At 43.0% G+C, this 18,547-nt stretch overlaps 1 protein-coding gene across 1 annotated transcript in view; it reads left to right on the top strand.

Moving 5' to 3' along the window:
• The window catches only part of LOC128718910 (mucin-19), a 53,098-nt gene that overhangs the window by 22,988 nt on the left and 11,563 nt on the right, over positions 1–18,547 (top strand). The window lies entirely within an intron of this gene.

The following is an 18,547-nucleotide window of genomic DNA, read 5'->3' as shown; positions in this document are numbered from 1 at the left end:
TCAACATGGACCGCGCTCGCTCTTATCACTCTCTTTTCTCTTAAAACAAGCAAACGTTTCTAATGGTAAATATTTCTGTTCCGACGCGCTTGCCGCACTGTATGTGGCCAGTTTTGCAAACAGCTTTTCAAGAGCCTGGACCGCTCCTAACAGCGCTCACTCTCGCGAACACGTCACGTGTGTGAGACGCGAACAAACATTGCCCGTGTTTCTTTCCATTTTTGTGATAAGCGCTACCACTCCACCGGGCGTTATGACTCGGTGCTACTATTTTTCCTTCCTGGTGGTGCGCACAAACGTACGCTGCTAAACCACTGTAAATGCCCCACCTGTGCCGGGGTGCAAATTTTGGGATTCGGCATGCAATTTGCTGGTGAAGTGAAACTTTCACGGTTCTCTGTGTGTGTGTGTTTTTTTTTTCGCAAACGTGGCACACGTCGTCGCCGGAAAATCAGCTTCATTACGCGCACCGTTTGTTGATGGCCCCGCGGCCTCAATGGAAAGGAAAAGCCTGGCAAGACTGGCGTGTGGTGGTGCGTTGCTACTGAAAAGGAAGCAAACGCCGGTGTGGATATTTGAGCATATATTTTGAGTGGTTAGCCACTTCTCTGGTGGCAGTGTGTTGGGCGGAAAATTGCTCCACCATCGTACGATCGTGGAAGCCCATCTGCTGTGCACCACTCCACTCCCTTCGCCTCCCGTTCCTCACCAGCAGTGGTTTGCCACTAAACATTTGCCGTTCCAACCGTTTCAGCACGCATATGCACTGTTGATGTAAGGCAAATAGAGGGAAAACGGAACAAGAAGCAAAGAAGAAGGAACTGGAAACGAACACCAAACCAAAAAAAAAAAAACAACAACAACAAAATCCAACGCTCACAACCATCGATCGCGGTCTTTTCTCTCTCGTCTGGAAGATGGTTTTTCTTAATGAATGTTGAAACGCAGTTTTCCGCACCGCCATCGATACATATGCACAGCGCAAAAACACCACATGTATATGCGTCTAGGCGCTGTGCATGTGAACGTGCGCAGCCTCCCCAAACGTCGCTGCTTTGGCCACTGTTTCGCTCGGCAGCATAAAATCAGCACAAGGCGAGACGGCGAGGCGTGTAAAATTCCGTTTCCTTATGTTGAGGGATGAGATTTTCTCCCTCCCGATCAGGAGCTGTGCACTTGTTCGCAGTCGGCTATATGCGCACAAATGTACTGTAACGAAACCGAGTTGACGACGCTTGCCGCGAATGCAATGGTTTCGATGCCACCGGAAAATGCCCCAGAATGGTGGTGTGGCGCGAGTTAGTACCAAGGAAAGCGAAGTGGCTGATATTGGGGGACATTTTATCGACATTTATCGGTGCGCGGTTGGTTTTTTGTTAGCTGCAGGGAAGCTGGTGTTACTTTATGTCTGGTTCTTCTATGGAAGCGTGGAGGGCCACAGTTTAGAATAAGATTCAGTGGAATGATTATCCATTGGAGAGACCGTATCGTAGTATGGCTTCGGGTGTTAAATTGCAAAGCATAAATTGGGACCGTTTCGTTTACGAGCTTTCTTTCGGGGTCGGTTATGCCTTGCAGGCGTTATGGCAAAATTTATGCCGTCCTTTATCTGATAATTAAATTATTATAGTAAATGTGGAGTATATTTTATTTATCTACCAGCGGTATTATATCGATAAGAAAATTGTCTTAAATCTACAGTGTGGTACCATATTGCAAACACTAACAGAATCTGGTATTATGAGACATTAAATTTTCTAGTTCTTGGATATCTTGACTATAGATTTTTTTTATTGAATATTTTAAAATATATAAAATCTAAATAGAAATTATTTTTTTAAAAGGTAATCATTTTATAAATTATTGCATATCTATTTTTATTACTCAAAGCTTTTAGTTAAGCTGTATAAATACTTAGTAATAATACTGTTATACTTTAGTGGTGCGAAATGTATCAACCGCAAAAAGTAGAAAATAACAATTTAAGAATGTTATTTTCGTACTTTGGTTCGGTTAATACAAACATAACTCATGGGCAAATATTATTCCTGTACTTTTGATCTTCTACTACCGCAAACGTTACCCACGTTTTGTCGTTCATCCCGCAGTTGGCAAGCTAAAATCATTGTCTCGTATCCTAGACTAATGAACCTTGAAGAGGCTGCAAAGAAAAACAACATCAGCTCGCGACCGCCTGGCAAATACATTCAGCGCAAACGCAGCACAAATAAACTATGCGGTAAATCTTTCTCTAAGCGAAGAGTTTTCAATTTCCCCACCGGAGGAGAAGCGCAATTATCACACCCACCCACCGGTTTGTGCTGTCGATATTGGCCGACATCACGTCACCATCATCTTTCCTCCCTTTGCGTGTCCGTCCAGCGTGAAGAACGTCTTGTGTACCGAAGAAATGATGTGTCCATTTGCGGTCCATCTTGATCCGCTGTCTGTGCCTGGCGCGTGGAACACTCTTTTTGAGTTGAAGAGAAAACTCGTACCGTGTGCGCGTGTTTGCTAAGCAATTTTCCATTTAAAGACAGATCAACTTGACGACACGGACACGTGGATGAGCATGTCGCTGGAAACAGGAATGCACACTGCGGCAGAAGTTGCTGTACGGGGGGTTCAGATCCTTTCCAAGCGCTAAATCCACAGACAGCTACTTGTCAATTGAAAACCGATCAACTCGTTATGGTGATGATGGTTGGGAGTGAAACTTACACCGATTGTCTATTTACGATTAGAAAGTGAGGACATTAACCATTGCACGGACAAATTATTAGCGAACATTGTACTAATAAGATGTACACAAATGCTGATAAATGACATAACTATTGTACACATTCTTGAACCATTTTTTTGTGTATGTTGAAAATTGGGTTCATAAAATTTCGAACCAAAATATGGGACATGATTCTATATCTATATCTATATTTATATCTTATGACATTTGAATTCTAAAGCAAATAAGTTATGTTATTGTAAATACATCTCTTTGTTTTTCTCTTTTCTTTTGGAAGAAAAAAATCTTCCTAATGATATTCTAATTTCTTTTAAGACTGGATATTTCCAAACCATCAAGGAATAAAACTCAAAATCCTGTTCAGATTGCTACTGTGTTAGATGTCTCACTTGACCATGGGTCCCACCAAAAGATAAGAAATATCAGCGCATGACTGTAACGTATGTCCGAGTCCAACAGACGGTGGTAGTGCGGGTTGTGAAAGGAATTCGACCGACTGAACTGTTGCAGCAAAAAAACAAAACAGAAATGTTTCAGTGTTTCTGCTGATAAGCGACTGGCATGTAAGGAAGCAAAACCGCAGGGATTACAATTGCAATCACAGTCAGAAAAACAGTGGTTAGTTCTTTGTTTTTCGCGGTGACACCGCTTGTCAAGCTTCGGGTGCATCAGGTTTAATAGATTACACAACAACAAAAATTCAAACAAAAAAGGAAGACAAATCATCAACAAACGAAGATAAGATTTGCGGCCTTAATTAAAACTCTCCCTTGAAAGATAATGCATAAATATATCCTTAAAATTAGAACAAAATCATCAATAATTCATTGATCCATCATACAAATGAATTACCACAATACCTATCAGATAAATTGATTAATATTTCCACTCGATATACTTAAGGGCTATTACGGCCATATTATACCGCACATAAGCCTCAGCGATGGGTGAAACCACCGCGTAAAGGCTCGCATAAAAATGTTGATAACAATACGAGAACTAGTTTTGTTTGTTTACTGCCTGCTGGCCATGCTCACACTTTGATCCATCCGCTGCTCGATATCGAAAACTAATCCCTTCAGTGAAAGTGATGGGTACCGTTGCGATGGCTCACAGTGGTGCGTTTTATGGCTGCATCGTCGCATCGCCCGTTTGATGCAGCGACGCTGGTAGTGGGCTTTTGGATTTTGCTTTTCATCTAATCCATCTTTTGATGGGGCTGTAAAAATGTGGTCTTATCTGCTTTTCATAATTGCCCATAATTGCTGCATTCCTTTCAGCTGGGCAGACTAAAAGTGACCAACGAAATGTGTTGGTTTATCTCCGTTTTAAGCAGTTCTTATTAGTCGGTCTACCTTTAATTGGATCGTTGAACATTTCTCACGGAACTCGGCTACCCAAAGTGTGTTGGTCGTACGGGTAAAGCTATACCACTGTTAGCTGTACCCATATATTTAAAGCAAACAGAGCTCCCATTTCGCAGCACGGGACGATTTTTGTAAACCAAACAGCTTATTTTCTCGATTGGAAATAGCGGAAATTGTGGATGGCTGGATACACATCGTGTACCCACCCGATCCCGACAACAGCTTCCAAACGTGCAAATTAGTGCAATTGTTGCGGCTCAAGCGCACTTACGAAATTCACGCAACCCCACGGCGGGGCAAGCACACGGTGAAAAGCAACGCGCATGCAAAGAAAGGTGGAAGTTCGTACACGACTGGTACGATGAAATAACACACATTAATGCGCTGCACGCGTGTGCACTTTTGCTTCCAGTGCGTGCAAAACAAAAAGAGGAAGCCGATGCAGACAACGCAGGCTGCTGTGCGCAGACAATCGGTGACGCTAACAATGTTGCTGGGAAAATGCCGCCATAGCCCACCGCCTTCACGGGGCTGGCTCAACTAATCTGGATATTGAGCGTTAATTTTGTTGCGCGGTAGTTTCGATCAAGCTATCCAAAGTAGGTGGAGGTGGTGTTATGTTTGTCTGTCACGCATCAATAAACATCCAACGATACAATTTCCCCTTTTTAGTATCCAGCTATAGATCACACAATCGTACAGTTTTTTTTTTTTTTTTTTTTTTTTTTCGTTAGAACGGCCTGGCCGTATCGAATTATTTTACCACGTAGCCGGATAGTCAGTCCTTGCTACGGGGGATTGGTCCGGATGGGATTTTGGTCCGGTCCGTTCGTGTGAAGACCGGCGCCGCTACCATCATGCCACCGGGCCGCCCCACAATCGTACAGTTAAAATTGCCAAATATGCCAATATACCAATAAGAACCTTGGTAGTAAAAGAGAATATACGGCAAAAGTATGTGATTTGTCAAGAGTTGAATGAAAACCGAAAAATGAACCACATTCGGACTGCTGCACCTCGTGGACAAATGTATCAGCAGATCGTTACCGATCAATCCGCGATCAAAGCCTCGGTCATCTTTAGGTGAAAGTACTGCAAAATGCCCTTTTCCTTCTCTGGCACCCAAATCCGTTTTTTGTATAAAAAAAAACGTTGTAGCGTCGCTCGTTTAATGTGATTGATTGCATCATGATACCAGTGATTGCTTTTTTTTTTTTAATATCAGTCGCGCCCCCTTCTGATTTGCGATTTTCTCACCTTCCAAAGAGCAAACACGGAACATTGCGCAAGTGACGCGAAGCATAAAATAGCATAGACCGTTGTGCAGGGAGACAACCATGAACCGGAGAGTTGGCACAATGGTAGCACGAGTGCAATTGAGTAACCAGACCAGCATATTGATTGCTGTGATAATCAGCTGCAGTACATCCAGTTACCCGCTTGTTAGCAACACATTGTTCAAGAACTCAGGGTGCCGCGGGTGAAGTTGTTTGATATATCACTATGGGCATTAGGGTATGCAATACCTCAAGCTGGAAAGTTGTCAGAAATAATACTTCAAAGATCATGAAGTTATCCATCGTAAAGCAAAGCATAATATTCATCGACAACTGAGGAGAGACCAGAGTAAACCGTAGTATTCTCATAATCCCTATATTTGTGAAATATATAAAAGAAATATTGGTGTTATTTCCAAGACATCGCCTGGAGGACAGCATATCTTTAGTCTCCTCTGCACGATGATTCTCTTTTGTAAGGAAATCAGATTGTACGGTGTTATTTTCATGACAATAATAACCGGTCGCAACTGTGTCAGTGTCCTCTGCATTGCCCAGTAATAAAGTAACTGTTCTACAATAACAGAGCTACGAGCAGTAAACCATAAGAATGAGGTCACAAAACCGCTATCGGATTCGAAATTTGATCTAACTTTCGAGATTGAGGTACTGCCCACCTTCACCACCATAACAACCTTGCGCTGCGTGAATATTAAGGCCACATTCTTACCATGCATTCGTGCTGCGTATTCGTGTTACATCTTCCCCTGCCCAAAGGGACAGTTAAATCAGGTTTTGGTCGACCATCCAACGGCCAGAAAAACGGTCAAAATGGGTCGGCGACGCACCTTTTCCGTTGCCGGCTTTCAAAATGAGTCCAATGACTGCACGGTTCATCGCGAATCATCGCGAAGCGCAGAACGACGCGCGTTCCCCTTCACCGAAAGCTGAAAGAGCAGGCCCAAGAGGGAATGTCGCTTAGGAATCGGGTTTCGTGCCGTTTGTGCTCGGTGTGCAGTATTGTAAATTGTGCTCACTTGTTTACTTGCCTCGATTAGTCGAATGTTCTTCACCCGGCGGCCTGCTAGCGTCAACCGCCGTCTTACGATGGCATAATTTCGGGACACTGGATGCTGTCCAGTGGTTTGGAACACTTGCTTCGTGAACACGCCGCGGTGGAGTGCGAAAGAGATACAATAATGCCGTCCCACGTGTGTGTGTGTGGTGGTTCGAAAGGAAAAGGCACAGAGTAAACCTCGATTGACGTTCGCAGAGGGAAAGAAACCAGCCCGAAAGAAGAAGGTCACTCTTCTCCTCCCTTTTGTTGGTGGTGTTGGGGTTCGCAGCTAACGGGAATGATCTGCTACATTTACACGGCCAACCCTCGGAAGAGACAAACCTCCATCAAGGGATCGCTGTTGGGTTCCAAGTGCTCCAAGCAGCCCGCCCGTCAATCTAGAAGCAGAACGCCGACCGCCGAGAAAGTTTGGAAGCAGACGAGGGAAGAGTTGTAAGCTGATCGTGATCTTGAACGCGGTGCAGAATGAGGAAGAGATCGTCTTAACCCGTTGTTTTCTGATCTGAGTGTACTGGGCGAGAAATCGCATCGAGTTCCTCCAAATCCACGTGTGCGTGTGGTACTGCGTAAACTGCGATCTCCACACACACACACGCGTATTGCAACGCATCAAGAGAAAGACCCCCTGATTACGCAGCAGCACGAGATGGAAAGAGAACAGACACCGGAACGGAAGAAGTCAATCAATCCCTGCGGGTCTTCACTAGAAGTCCGTTGCACATTTCGTTTTGTACATGCACGGTGATTAGGAAAGTTGAAACCAGCAGTCAAAAACAGTGAAATATCCCCACGAAGAACCCACTTACACTCACACACTTGTGCGTCATTTCGCGGTTTAGCGACCCGGAGGGCCCAACTGTTCTTGGTTCGGACGGCGGCGAAGCCTAACTGTATCTTTCTTTTTGCGTACTGCGCAGCGGTGCGGTCTCTGTGTTTGTGATCATCTTGGTGTGCTCTTTAAACCGCTGGAGCTAATTTCACATCCACGTTCCCATTTACGCAACGCAATAATTCTGACCAGATGGTCTCGAATGAGCGTTACTAGATGTTGGGTTTGTATTTTCTTATTTTTGTGCTCGCGGTGACCAAGAGGTCTTTCATAGGTGCAATATTTCTCTACGTAGGAGTGAACACCGATCATCGCCTTACAATAAATAACATCGTCAAACTTCTATGGCTGACCCCATTTTGTAAACCGCACGATCATTCCACTAGAACGGGCTGTAAATCATGGAACGAACGCGGGATCTTCCTTAAATTTAAAGCTAATTAACATCTCGCGTTTCGCGTCAATTAATACAAACTAGCTAACTAAATTCGTTGCGGAGCATTCTGTACCAGTTTTTGCAGTATTAAATGTTTACGATAAGATGTTGTGTGAAGATTTTGTTATAATTTGAATTTGTATTGAACTTCTGATATCCTATCGAATGATATCACGACAGCTCCACAAATAACGCAATACGACCAGATGATATCACAAATCATGCAAAGGATATCTCTATTGCCGCATTTGTCTTTGTGGATCATCGCCCTAAGAACAGATTCAAACAGGCTCTAGTAACACGCGTCAAATTGAATATTTAGGTTCATAACAAGTTAATCATAGAGCTGTCTTTCATATTTTCACCTTTAGTTTAAAAACATGTCTACACAGCTTGTTCGGATTTTCGACCACATTCTTCAAACTGCAGCATATTATAAATAACAATGTGCAGATATTTCAAAACAATACCAAAGAAGGAATGCAATAAAAGCCTCGCCAGCGTCCCGTGTACAGTTAAGCACTTTATCAATGTCCATAACAACGGCCAGCTGCAAATTAGCCGAGCACTGAATGTGATAAATCGCTTAAACGTGTGGTACTGCATCGGAAGAAAAATGTTATCCCAAAAAAAAAACGAAATTAAATTCATGTGACAAAAAGTGCTCCTTCACGCTCACGCGTCCACGTGCTGTTCTGCTGCGGTGCGGGAAAGAATTGATATCAACCAGAGAACTGTGTGCGTTGAGGAAGCGTGGTCAAGCTGCGTAGAGTGGAAGAAGAATCACAAAAACGGGTGGAAAAGAAAACATTAAACACAACCATAGCTAAAGGTAACGGATGGTCAAATTTGATTCCGGGCATGGCGTAAATTCGTGTGCCATTTTTTTTTTATTTCGTCTATTTGCCCCATTCGCACATTTATCAACATGCTCGGCCTGCGGATTTTTTTCCTCTGCCTAGGCCTGGCAGAACAGGCAATAAAAACTGTTTCTGTCATTTTGTTAACCTCAATTCTCTATTCATGCATTTTTATCAACCTCATATTTCAAACGTTTCATGTTGCTGTTAAACAAGCGATTTGGAAAAAAAGAGAAATAGCGCCTTAATGCAGGGTTTTTTTTAGATGACAGAACAACGCAAGCGCCTGTCACAACAAGCGCAGCACATGACATTTCAACGGCCATGGAGGACACCATAACCGCAGCAGGAATACTACAATGCAAGCACATGATACCACAATGAAAGCGCACCTTATCGAAAACCCTATAAAACTGTACCGGCCAAGTACGATCCGACCAGTATAAACACGCTTTGGGAAGGATTTTGACAACCAATCGATGTTTATTTTATCCGAAGAAATGTTTACTGCATTTATCGAATTAAATATGCTTTATTTCACGAAAAAAAAATCATCGTCTGATTGTGAAAATCCATACTAGGATACGTTTATACTCCTCGGATCGGTACTTCACTTCTACCGTCGTACTGTTGGTGTGGTAAGCTGCAATGCCATTGTGATATCATGTGCTTGCATTGAACTATGCCTGCTGCGGTTGTAGTGTTTTCTAAGGCCATTGAAATGTCAAGTGCTGCGCTTGTTGTGATAGGCGCTTGCGTTCTTCTGTCACCTAAAAAATCTTGTATTTTTCAGCTGCCCTTTGTTTGTTAATGTTTGTGACGTAGAAGGAATTTTGAATGCCATTTCTGATTTCAACCGGCTTAAAATATAGCCCTTGTACAAACTTATGTGTTTTTTTTTAAATACCGAAAATTATGTACCCGGTAATGTTACAGTGGCAGCAACTTGCATTCTCTCTCCCATAATTCACCTTACATTCGCCGAAAACGAATTGCGGAAGCGCACGTACCAGCACGTACACGTCGTACATTACATCCATCCATCCCACCACGGGAAGTTGATGAATGCGCACAGATGCAAATGATGCAAGCACGTGAAACGCGATACGAGTAAGAAAAAAAATATGTATCGCATTCAATAGCAAACATGCGCCTGCCACACGAAGTGCGATCAATTTTACTCACTAGGCGTATGAATTTCCATTACATAAATTAATTGTGCTTTAATTTGTTTATAGAAAAAAACCCGCTCACCGTCAGCTGGCAGGCGGATAGGGAATAGTGGCTGTGTTTGTCTTGTCGTCACACCACTGATGGTCTCGGAGATCTCTCGGGTGTTGGCATAAGCAACTGGGGCTTTCTATTTGTACTGCATAACTTCGCATGGGATGTGCCATTTGTAGCAATGGAATGTGATTTGTCCTTGTTTTTATTGTGCCAGGTAACATCTTCCTTCAAATGACAGCTTTCTATGTTGATTTTTTGTTTTTTTCGGGTTTGCCGATGAGCTAATGAACTTTGCAACTTTGTACGTAATGTACGCAAGCTTATAATTTAAGCTTTTTGATTGGGAACGTACATTAATTTCCTTTTGTTCTTCGCGGGTTGCACGTGATGCTGCACGCTTATTCGGGGACTGCATTCGCATGCATATTAATACACACCATCCAAAACCAAAATAAAAGCCAAAGCACACATTGGCACACCACACCATCCAATGCACAACGAAAAGCGCATCATGTTTTGACATTATTGCCACACAGCTTTCGTACCCGTGATGGATGCGCGTGCAATGTGTGTTGCTCGTCCTGTGTGTAATCAAAGGGGTGGGATTATATGAATTTACAATGTGCTGCACAGAATGATGCATTGTCGTCCTGTCGTCATCATGCACAGCCAGTGCATCATAAATTCTATGGTTGATCTTTTAGCGGGGAGAACGGTACCTAGTTGCAGTTCCTTAATCCCGATCCCATGCATGCTTGGCTTTTATGGCACTGACAAAACGAGCTAGAACGAAACGGGATGCAAATAATAAAACCGAGCTTATCCACACACACACACACACATTTTACCCCTGGATGGTTAGACGAAATGATGCAAAATGAAGTCAAAATCACTTGCATCGATGCATTATGCAGATGATGTAAGGTTGCAGTGTGTAATTTTAATCTGCGTAGCTGTTTCACCCTGGATGATTATTCCCCTTTCATTTCGCTTTGATGGGACATAACAAACATAATCATGTGCTATTTGGCAGCGAAAGTTAGAACCATGCAACCAACCGTGCGCAAATGATAATGACGCTGGCGGTATGAAAGTTTCCAACCCGATTATGCCAAATTCTAACACTCCGATGGATAAAATGAGACGTTCCTAAATGTATATTCCTTCCCGGTGAATCCAAAACATTAAAGTCGAGTGAGAAAAACGAACAGATCGTAAAACTTTTTCGGTAACTTTTCCCTTTCCATCCTCTTCAACTGTTACCGTTTGTTTTGTGTGCATGATTTGTGTACCGAGAGAGCCAGGAGGACATTATGCAGCTATGCGACCACTTGTACGTCATCGTTCTGTATGGCATCCAATGCCGAAAATGTCTAACAAACCCACCCAGAGAGGGGTGGAATAGTTTTGCATAATATGTTTTCGGTGACAAAGTTCAGTGAGGTTCAGTGATCCCGCACCGTTTTGAAAAGCTTTGTGAACAGTCAAGGCCAAATGTCGCGTAAGAGGAACACAAGTTACGTTTCGTGTTGCTGGGGTGTGTGTTTCTCATGTTCGCACCACCATCGTCACGTCACGTAGAATTTTGATAAAATCAAAAATTCCATAAGAATACGCTCAAGAACGTCGGACAGCGAGAGGTCACATCATGTTTCTTCTCCGATCTTACCTTTGCCGTGAGAATGTTTTCGGGAAAGCAAGACGACTGATGAAGGGTTTGATGTTTGTTTCGCTCGCGCCCTGTTGTTGATGGGAGTTACCTTTTGCATTCCGTGGCGTGCGCCGCCCGCGCGGTACACGAACATAAATACTGGTGAGAATTGTCAAAAAAAAAATAAATAAGAGGAATAGCTTTATTTTCCACACCATGACCCAAAAGTAGATGGAAATGTTTTCATTAAACCATTAAAAGAGCACTTTTGCGCCGAAGAATTCGGGGCGGGTTGGAAGATGTTTTAATTCTCTCCGTTTGCTGTCTCCTTGTTCGGTTTCGTGTAGAAAAAACTAACGCATTAATGTGTTTGATAGTTATGAGATGCAATTTCCTGGAATTCCTTTCCAACATAAATGGAAATGATGTTGGTGGTCTTGCTTTAAGTCCTGTCGAGATCAACAAAAAGTGAATGATGTTGTGATGGAATTACAACATTAATGTCACACATCTATCTTGGCATCTTCATGATTATGTTGCTTTTTCTACCATTATAAGCCCCGAGGCATCCCGTTCCCGCTCTTAACAAATATAATATAATTTTACACTTGTGGATTTAGTTAGGAATCTTTACGCTTGTGAACAAGAAACATGACACCTGACTATACAAACTCAGAGTATTCTAGAAGAGAAAACATAAATAATATCTTTACAAACCCAGCCGTGTAGGTGTTACGACTAATGACATCAGCCCGGCCAACGGGTGTGGGACAGGTTGTATTGACTAAGGTCAAGATCACGATGGCCACGCTATATGGTTAACAGGCCATCAAAACTTCCGATACAATGTAAGTTTGTTGATGGCTACCGTCGAAAAATAAAAAATCCCACGCTTTTCTCCACAAAACTCAACTCCCTGGTGGCGACTTGACCGTAGCACTTTTGGTTTAGGTTGTCAATGGCCTTCGGGACCAATAGCGAACGGGCAGGCAGTGGGTTTTGACTAACGTCTGGTTGAGTAGGAAGCGATTGTATTAAGTGGCGATAGTCCTTTCTAGTACATTGGCTCGCCCAACGCCCTCTTATTTCGATTCGCTTGTTATGGTGTTGAATCAAGTGCTGTTTTCTTCAGGGTCTTTAATTAAGATACAAGATTAGCGTGGCTATTTCTTTTCAACGAATTTCAAAAACGTTCCTAACAGTCCTATCTTTTAGTAAATGCTCCTCTTCATACTTTTGATGCTTGTAGTTTGTCTTGAACAATTCACCTCACTCGGGTCTCACTGAAGGAAAAGGAATAGAGTGATTTGATAAGTATTTTAATACCACTGCCAGTAAATATATTCATGCTGATGACATCAAAAGCACGCGAATGACATCATCGAAAAAATGTACCACACAAATTGGATCACTGCAAGCGTCGTTCCGTTTGGTTTCACCTTCATTCCGTTGTGATTGGTACACTTGGCTTACCCAGACTGTTTGGTTGGCCTGCCAGTGGACCAGATGAAGGCACGTGCAAGTTGCTCGCAAATGCCGTAAAACCCCGAAACACGCAGTTGTCACCTGTTTGGCTTGTAGCGACGACGGTGTATAAATGTCTTGCTCACATAATGTCCGCTCGGTAACCACAGCCAGTCCGGCAGAAAAACGGTGGAAGGAAATGATGTAGCGTAGGAGTGAATCGGACGTCCCGGCAACAAATGCGATTGTTGCTGGCCTTTTTATTGGTGCCCTGGTATCGGTTCGTATGCCCCTAGTCGCATTATGCATTACAGTGCGGCAGCCCCGAAGACCACGGATTTGTTTTGTGCGGTCATGCAAATCGTTTGGCTGGTGGAAAAGGGGCATTCCGCGGGCTGCGGCTCAATTTGCGTGACGGACACGAAAATTGCTTCATTGCGAAAAACAATCTCTAACACCGGCAAACGAAGCGGTCCGTTTCCCTGTTTGTCGAACGCGTCCGGACCCAGGATATGGTGACCAAGTGTCACCTTCGCTGATGTCTTAAGCAAACCAATCTTGTACCGTGGGCATTCGGTACGCCGAAGGTATGGGCGCAGAAAAGAAAATGCACCGGAAAACTTGATGCATGTCGTGGCCTTTTTTTTTTTTGCAAAATTTTCTTCAGCGAAAGTAGTTGTTCGCAATGGTTTTCCCAACTCATCTTGTGATTGCTTTTGCTGTCTGTCGTCAGTCACTGTCACCGGGCGACGGTATTACTACTTCCGCAGCACCGAAAATAACAAACATTAAACGAAACAAAACAGAACTGCCAACAACAACAACAACAAAAAAGTTGTCAACCAAAGCCACCACCCTTTCCCGGAAGGCCTGTGAACATTATGTCGTCGTTTATGCAAATGTCTGCAGAAAGAAAGGATGCATTTTTGGGTTGCTGTTTTTTTTTTTTGTAAACGATAAGGGCTTTTCGTGTATTGTCATTTGCTCGTTGCTCGTTTCGTTGTTGCATGAGTGCTTAAAACAAAAAAATATGTGTGTCTGCCCATTGCACAATGTGTGTCTCGTTTGTCATTGTGCTGTCAATTTGGGTTGCATTATTCCTTCTAGCGTCGTCCCTGCCACGCGGTGCTTCAATAATTCTTCACTTTGATCAACCCAGCGAGACAAAAGCAAGGGTTTTTACGACTAACACAAAAGCAAAGCAGTGGAAGTGAACGCGACAAAGGGATACTACCCCGAAAGAGCTGCCCTGCTAAAGAAGCCCTACGATGCACACGCGCGAATGCATTCGACCGTAACGACTCTAGCGTCCGGACGGGAGGACCCACGGTGGTGGAAGAAGCCAATGCAGCGGGTCTGCTGCTTCTTGAAGGGCAAACAGCGCCAAGTTGAAGTTGAACGTTAACGTCACACCGGGGGTACAAGGCGACTCTCGGTGTACGTATGTGGTAATAATGTACGCCGTTTCGGGCATTGTGTGCTGCACCAGCAACATTTATCATGCCGTCGCCTCTACTATCGAGCCCCCGAAGCACTTTCGTTCATAATTGTGGTTTGTTGTTGGTTTAGGTTTTGCGGGCGTTCGACGGTTGGGAAGCGAGCATGGCGACAAACGCGCATTGAATTGAATCGACTTTCGAGGTCACATTCGAATGAATTGCAAAATTAGTAGAACGAAGATAGCAAAGCGCTATGTACACATTTGTCTTTCCGAGAGCGTGGCGAACTTAACGTACTTACCGTTTGGCTGCATGTCTTTTGCATTATGTATGGTTCGTGCTAAGCTCAAGATAAATTGCAATATAGTGTAGAGCGCAATGGAGATTCTAATGTATTTATTGTTTCTTTATTAGGATTTACTCTAATTTTCTACAAGTAAGTTTTCGATGCTTACCACAGGCTTACGCCATCGGTATGTACAGGGCAGACCTTTGTGGATTGACCTTTTGTGAGGCACATTGCGTTTATCGACTGCGCATTATGAGTTTGACAGCTATGAAGAATGAAGAATGGAAGAGTGGAAATTCTAAAGTGTGAGAGTGTGACTAACGAAGCTGGAACTATATAGAACTATTTTAGTTCCGATACTCACATCTGAGGGGGTGGTCTAGTGGTGTATTGATAACAGCGTCGATCTTCAAACGACAGGACTGATCCAAAATCCCATTCGGATCAATCCTCCGTACGCAGGACTGACTTTTCCGCCACGTGTAAATAAAGTCAAAGAATACCAGAAAAGGCAGGCCTGGCGGACACTGCTTGAGGATGTGGTGCCGATAAAGCAGAAGAGTCTCACATCTGAGGTTTGGGATTTGTTCAAAACTGACAAAACCCTTTTAGTCACGCTCGGGAGGAACTCATGTCATGAACTCTGAAGGATTTTTAATCTCGTATGTAAGGAAGGACAATGGAGGAGCCACTCTACGAGCTGTACGACGAACTCACTGTCGTACAGCGAACTAGACTCACCAGGCACCATTGGGTTGGTCAATGTCATTAGTACTGGACGACCCAATCCATAAATTCTTCAAGCTTGTTCAGAGGCCAGAGGAGTTACTTTAGGTACTCATGGCCAGAGGAGTAGGCCCTAACAGAGATTTCGTCCTGGAGGCCAGAACAAGTGCGGCTGATGGCGGCACTCGATCGTGATCGATTTCGAAAGTGCATTAACACCGAAGTTAACTACTATGCAATGGCAATAAGTCGTGTTTTCATACGGTGGGATCAGAACTGCTTCCGACGCGGTCTATAGATACCTCGGTTATTCTCTTTGAATATTGTTGTATTGGCTCTCGATTGGCATGATTGAGATGCTTCTCACAAGTTCACGAATGGATGAAAGAATCTAACCGAGCTAATTCATTTAAAGAGAACATTGTTGACAAAACGACCAAAATTTGAAATTGGACAATAGTCAATTTCCATTCCAAATTCCAAATTTTACAATACGGTAATGCTTCTACTATAAGAAACCACAATTTGATTCGTGCGACGTCGAGATTTTTAGAGTCAATTTGACACACATTGCTCACAAATTTAGAGGACACTGTCGGAACAACTTGCTTTTCAAGCCAATATTTTATTCCGTATATTCGCTACAATTTCCTCCCATTCTCCACATTATGACTCACGCGGTTTGAATCGTTAAATCAATAGCACAATCTCTACTTTAACCCACGCTATACACTTACACTTATAGCACGATGCATTCAAGTGCATTCAAGTGCATGCGTTCACAATTTCTCTTGTTTTCCCTTTTCTTTTTCCTTTCCTCTTTTTTTTTGCAATGCTGACTGTCTAGCATGTTGAGGTACGCTTCCCCCTACACAGTTGGTGGTTTTCGTTTGCATATATTCTTCTAGTTCCTATTAGCACACGGCGTAACGAGCATATGCGTCATTGTGTTTTCCATTTAAGGAGATGGGGTTCTATAGTCGCGTGTAGTTTTTTTTTGTTGTTGGCGCCATCAAATGCGCTAATGCGAATGCAACCATTTTAAGCTCGTTCTTATCAAAGAATGCCCGTAAGAATGGGTAAGCAAAGTGGTCCCCCGTAGATGGTGGCGTAGCAGTTTGCAGAAAATGAAAACGTGGATGTGAACGCAGTTGCATTCGCTTTCGTTTGGACTATTGTTGTTACCTGCACATGCATCGATGCTTCTACGACGGGTCCAAGTGCAATTTCGCAAATGCAAGCATTGCAATCGGACTGTGTTGAAGCACGTGCTGCCTTTACTTTCATGCTGCCAGCATAAGGCGGTAACCTGACCTTAGAGTTGCACGATCCAATCGAACCAGGTGGCTAACGTTTAATACATCGACCAGATGTGTTCCGGTGTGTCCTTAGCACGCTTATCCATCTATTGCAGTCATCAGCTCCCTGCACTTTTTCTTCTCACGCTTTATTTCGTGAACATACTTTTTTTTTGTTAAAGAAACAAAACATGTTTATTCAATAATAAAAAAATGGAAACAAACAACTTGCTGGTGATTTAACAAAACAGCACGTTTTGCACTGTTTGGCCGTTTCGCGACACGTATAAAGGCCGTTAAGCAGTCAGCAAACCTGATGCAGCTCATCAAAAATTGGTTGCGGCATCTTACAGCAACACACAGCCCATCTCTTGGACGGCAGCAAACCCATTTAACGATTGCTCAACGATCGGTGGTGGCGAATAAAATGCGCCAAATGATCACATGTGTGAGTGGAATTGTAAATGAAAAGCCGAACGGAAGGAGGAGCACACCGCCCGAAGAAGTAAAAAAAAAAAAAACAACAACGCCCAACAACCGATCGACAATTTGTTATGCTCATTTATGTTGTTGGAAAGTAATACTTTGCAGCTTGTTAATTTAATCGCAACCACTTTCATTTCCTCGTACCATTTTGATGAATAGATTTGGGTTTCCCGGTGTTGTTTTTTATTTTCCTGTTCGGTCACAGTGCAATCTATTGATTGCGCCATCTTGCTTTTATATCTCCTGCTGCACGCCAACCAGATTACGGGCGGGCAGGCGATAGTCCGAGTTCAACTGTCACAATAGATTGCTCCGATTCGAGCAAAAGAAAGAAAGAAACACGAGCGAATGGACAAATCGATGCACTTAAGTAATGTCACGGTGGGGAACCTTACCAAGACCACACGACACAACTGCATTTGCAGATCAATGTTGTTTCTGCTCGGTGTTTGCGCTCCCTGCAGCCGCTTGCGTTCCATTTTGCAGATGTTGATCGTGATTGAAATATATCGCCTTTTTTTTTGCTGAACTATCCGTGACCAATAGGTCCACTAGAAGGTGTATTGCATGGTTTTGCTGCAAAATCGTATAGATTGTAAGGAAACATGCACTCCCCCCCCGACGATGCCATTTCGGTGCACAAGAAGTCACGTAAGGCGTTGTTGGTTTGGACACGGCAGTGCCGTAGTTCAAGTTGCATCAATCGATCGTGTTGGGGTTAGAAATATTGATTGACTACATAGATTTCCATTCATTAAGATGTGTTGTTGATTGTATGTTCGCAACCTGTCCGATGATGCTAATGTTTAATGCCGATGAGGGATAAAAGGAACTAAACAGTTCCAGTACCTTTTGGGAAACTGCACAACTAGTGAAGTGCAAAGATTGTTATGTGAAATGGAAGAAAATATTGCACTATTTGGACAGAAAACAACTTATTCCTTTTGCTTGAAACGAGAAAGTAAAAGAAGTGTTATGCTACTGGTGTTTGTGGTTGCCCGATAGTATTGATACTTACATTTGATCTAATGATTATACGACAGAACCTTTACGAGTTTCTGTTCAGATTTCGCCCGTAAACACGATTTACTACAGAACTAAAGGAAATAAGGGAAATTAAATTTAAAAAAAGCCCGAATTCAGAAGATTTAGACCTAAAAACCAGACAAGATAGATTCTTGTAGCAACAGATTGCATTTCAAACTGGAAAACTTGAATCTAATATCAACACGAATCGCACTTTTGAAATAGCGAAATTGCGAATTGTAAGATTTGAATTATCTCTACAATACCCAATTAAACGATAATATAATCTGTCTATTATACTAAAGATCGTCGATCAAATTCAATCTGAATACATCGAGGGTATTCTAGCAA

This window comes from Anopheles marshallii, chromosome 2 (assembly GCF_943734725.1).
Source record: "Anopheles marshallii chromosome 2, idAnoMarsDA_429_01, whole genome shotgun sequence".
NCBI classification, from domain to species: domain Eukaryota; kingdom Metazoa; phylum Arthropoda; class Insecta; order Diptera; family Culicidae; genus Anopheles; species Anopheles marshallii.
Note: the sequence above shows the minus strand (reverse complement) of the source record. Positions and strands in the feature narration are given on the sequence as shown.